A 4501-nucleotide genomic window follows, 5' to 3' on the forward strand; every position below is an offset into this window, starting at 1 on the left:
CTTCTAATAACGAAAGTGTTAGGAATTTGTCCATTTACGAGATCCCAGGCTTAGCCGGCCAGGACCCTAAGTGGGGGTCAGCGGGGTGGAAGCAAGAGTCGGGCGCGCGCTGTGATGGGAAGACTTGGCTGGAAGCACAGGTGGTCTCACCATGACTGATACTCGGTCCTTATGCCCGGAAACAGCTGTACTGGGTGCTAAGTTACGGCAGTGTGTCCGTGCTGGCTGGTACGTGATCACCTGCAGAATCTTTCGGTTCCCCGTTTGCTTGCCTACCAGGGCACTCCGCTTACTTCCAGGAGCCTCAGAGTGGCCAGCATTTGGATACAAAATGGATAAGTTCTGGAAAAGCTGGAGGACTCTCTTTAAGTCTTGGCTTCAGCTGTAAGGTCTACATCATGTTGATGGGAAATGTTACACCATTCTTTTAGATATTAACTGTCATTCATGGTTTCATCAGTGCAGGAGGTGATGATGATGCAGGAGGTGATGGCGCAGGAGGTGATTCGGAGGTCGTGACGATACAAGAGATGATGCACGAGGTGATATGAAAGAGGTGATGATGGTGCAGGAGGTGATGATGGTGCAGGAGGTGATGATTCAGAGGTGATGATGCAGGAAGTGATGGTGCAGGAGGGGATGTTGATGCAGGAGGTGATGATGCAGGAGGTGATGGTACGGGAGGAAATACAGCTCTTTGAGTTGGGAGCATTAGCCAGGTCAACAGGGAGCCCATAAATGCACAGAATAAAAGTCAGGTGTTGAATGAAGCTAAAGCCGGGAAAATGAACCGGGGCACCGAAGAGTCAGGGATGCATGTTTCTGAGAGAGGTCATGGCCTGGATCAGTTTCTGAAAGATTCTGCGTCCTGAGGGGTTACGAATCCAGTCAGCACCTCGTACCTACAGATCCTAGTGTGTCCTTGGAAATAGAGTGAAATTATATATATTAGATATATATCAATATCTATTGATACCAACTATCAAACAACTAATATAATTGATTCTGACCGTTTTCCCCCCTTTTTCATGTACTCACAAAGCACATATGACCCCTTTCCACAAATGATAAAAAGGTGTTTCCTGTGGATAGACAATTTATAAAAGTCACTCATTGAGCACCTGGGTGGCTCAGTCAATTGAATGTCCAACTCTTGATTTCGGTTCAGGTCATGATTCCAGAATCCTGGGTTCAAGCCCCATGCTGGGCTCTGTGCTGAACAGGAGCCTGCTTGGGATTCTCTCTCTCCCTCTGCCCCTCCCCACTGCTCTCTCTCTCTCTCTCTCTAAAATTAAAAAAAAAAAGTCACTCCTCCAGGAGTAATAGGAAGGAGTCCCGCATGCTCCGAGTGGAACCCTCCACGGGTGTGGTGGGCAGAGCGTGGGATGGATCCCAAGCCCCACCTGTGTCTTTTTAGCCGAGTGCTATCCGTAAAGCCCAGTGTGTATGTCTGGGCACGGCCGCCTGGTTACACGTCCCTGTGCTCCCATAGCTTTCAAGGCTCTGGCTGAGTTGATTAAACTGGATGGTTATCTTGGGTCAGACTAATTTGACTTTTCTGGGACGTACACACCCAAGAGGCACCGGGCGCTGTAAACTTTCCCAATGTCATACTGCCGGCCAGTAGCGTTTGAATGTGGAACCACACAAATGATTCGCCACGCGTGCTTTTAGGCCGCTCTGTACATAAACGCGCACACTTGTGTTACTGTTTGATAAGAAGCAAACGCGGTCAGTGATGTTAGACTTGACATCACGTCATTTTTATTGTCATGTTCCGGTAACACTGAGGGAGTCGTGGCAGATCAGTGTTGGCTGTAGGGCTTACTCCCTGGCTAAGTGTCTCAAGGACGTGGACAAAGTTGCCTGACACTCACTCTAAAAATCTCTCCTTCCCAAGTCCAGAAACCTGAACAAGCCAGAAGTTTCAGACAGGGTTGGGATAGCTGAGTGGAAGAGAGTGAGAGAACCCTGCACCCCAGGCGTGGATGTGGGGTGACCTGAGCTGGGGGCAGGGCCGATGGCAAGTTTGGGGCCGGATGGGAAATTGAAAATTTAATCAAGGTTCATGGAGGCAGAACACGTCTTAGCCTAATTCCAAAGCCTTGGACTAGGAGATATGATGTAGATTCAGGTGAGAAAAGAGGACTTTCCTGGAATATCTGGGAAGCCCAGTCGAATCACATCACTGAAGAAACTTCTTTGCTTTTCAAGGTTTAGGATAACCAGAAACCGGATGCAGCGGGAGAGTATTCGGAGGGGTCGGCGCCCTGATTCTCACTTCCACTTGGAGGGACTCACGTGCAGGGACCCAGGGCAGGACGCGGGGCTGAGAGGGAGCCCCGGCCGCTGGTCAGCAAGCCGACAGGGAGCTCATTCCTGCAGCTGCAAGGAGCCGGGTCTGCTCTCAACTTGAGGAAGCTCCAAGCGGACAGACGTTAGCGTCGTGAGGGCCCGGGCAGCGGGGCCGGCGGGGCGACCGGCCCGCACGACTGGGTGGGAGCGGGCTCATGTGCGGGCCGTGCCGTGCAGTGACTGGTTCCGGCACAAGAGAAGAGCGATGGTCTGGATTTTCTAATGTCACAAAGTCAGACTTGCGATGTCTGCAAGTGCCAGAAAGTGATAGGATTGTCTCATTATCCCCAGGCCGGTAAGGAGAGAAATCTTAAAAACCGTGTTTGAAGACAATTGTGGGAGAAACCGTTTGGCTTGCCCGTGTGAACTCAGCCTGTTGAGGACCCTTCATGTGAATTTCAGCACGTGTCTTAAAAGTCACTCAGAAGCATGCATTTCAGGTACGGACCTCATGGGGGTGTCCGTGTGTCTGAGAAGCACGTAGAAGGTGTTGAGTGACAGTGCAGCCGGCATTTGGGCACCTGGGCTGAGTCCCCCGGCGACAGGGTGTCCTCTAAAGTAATGTCATCAAGGCCTGAAAACCATCCAGGAGTCCCGCGCACGGAGGCTGACGCCCTTGGAAAGCCCCCGTCCCAAGGCTAGCAGTGCAGGGCCCAGAACTGCCAAAGTCCCCAGACCTCAGGCTTCAGAACAGAGACTCGTCAGGTCGCAGGTCAGAGAGCAGCGCTGAGCAGGCGTTCTCTGTGGTGGTCTTCCTTTTCTTCCCGCTATCTCTGAATCTTTCAGTCTGTTTTCCTCTCTCCTCTTCTCCCTCCAGTCCTTCCTGCCCATTTCTCTGTCCCTGTAGGACACATCATAGACAGCTTGTTAGTGTCCCCAGACATCTGAAATTGGATGAAATGATCTCTACAGCAGAAAAAAAATCATAAGAGGGGAGAAGATACATCCGCCTAAAGAAGTGATACCGTTCTGTAAGTCTGTTAACATAACACACTCCTCTAAGACTTTTAAACAAATAATAAAAGCCATAATCACGGAGCACAGCACTGATAAACAGGCCTGTTATCAAATTATAATTACATTAATATTATTGTCACCTCTCATATATTTTAAACCTGGGCCAGGAACTCTGATAAATATTTTATATATGTTATCTCCTTTAATCCTTACAACTCTCTGAGATACATTTGTCTTGCTATTTTAAGATTAAGAAATTGGGAAATAGCATGCAGTAGGGATATAGTCAACAGCCCAACAGCTAATATAGATGTGATGGTTGAGAAGATACTTCAGTTAGCTTCTCTGTCTACGAGTAGAAAATTGTGTCCGATTGAACTGTAGAAACAACTGACAACCGGTAAGGTAACTAAATCTCATGTCTTGTCTCCATATTTATCTGGGTGAGACACCTTCACTCATCTGAAACTTGACAAAATTCATCTCTAAACAAGTCCCCACTTATAAATACCCATGATGTTATGGCATCCTAAAGAGCATAAAAGCTTCGGGCGCCTGGGTGGCTCAGTTGGTCAGGTGTCTGACTTTGGCTCTGGTCATGATGTCGTGGTTTGTGGATTCGTGCCCCGCGTCAGGCTCTGTGCTGACCGCTCGGACCCTGGAGCCTGCTTCAGATTCTGTGTTTCCCTCTCCCTCTGTTCTACCCCTGCTCATGCTCAGTCTGTGTCTCAAAAATAAATAAACATTAAAAAACTTAAAAAAGAGCATAAAACTTCCAATTTATTAGACTTCCTAAAATATTATGTCATTTCTTATCTATTTTAACTTAGTAATATTTATATATCATAGGTTTAATGTTTTCATTTTATAATATTTATTGTAAAAGTACAGCATACTTACATTTGTTTGATCAGTCATCTTTCCAAAGTCAAACTCATAAACTTTAGAAAAGTTACCCATGTGTCCTTAATAAGCATCACGTTCACATTCAACTTACTACCCTTCTTTCTCTTAAAAATTATCAATCGGCTCTTTTGTACTAGATTTCAGACATAATGGCCAGGCAGTGAAATTTTTGTCTTAGAAATCTCACTTTATTGAAGTATGATATTCCTCTGATAGGATTTATCTATTAATATGTCTGTGTATTTATTTCCAAAACACTTTCTTTCAAAGACCATTCCTTCAA

General features: G+C 47.0%; 1 protein-coding gene across 1 annotated transcript in view; it reads left to right on the top strand.

Moving 5' to 3' along the window:
- The window catches only part of LOC122232050 (basic proline-rich protein-like), a 192098-nt gene extending 188179 nt beyond the window's left edge, over positions 1 to 3919 (top strand). The window contains exon 5 of the mRNA XM_042961062.1: positions 2647 to 3919. The gene's annotated coding sequence lies outside the window, so the exon portion shown is untranslated. The remainder of the gene's footprint in view (positions 1 to 2646) is intronic.
- Positions 3920 to 4501: the final 582 nt, after the last annotated feature.

This window comes from Panthera tigris, chromosome D2 (assembly GCF_018350195.1).
Source record: "Panthera tigris isolate Pti1 chromosome D2, P.tigris_Pti1_mat1.1, whole genome shotgun sequence".
NCBI classification, from domain to species: domain Eukaryota; kingdom Metazoa; phylum Chordata; class Mammalia; order Carnivora; family Felidae; genus Panthera; species Panthera tigris.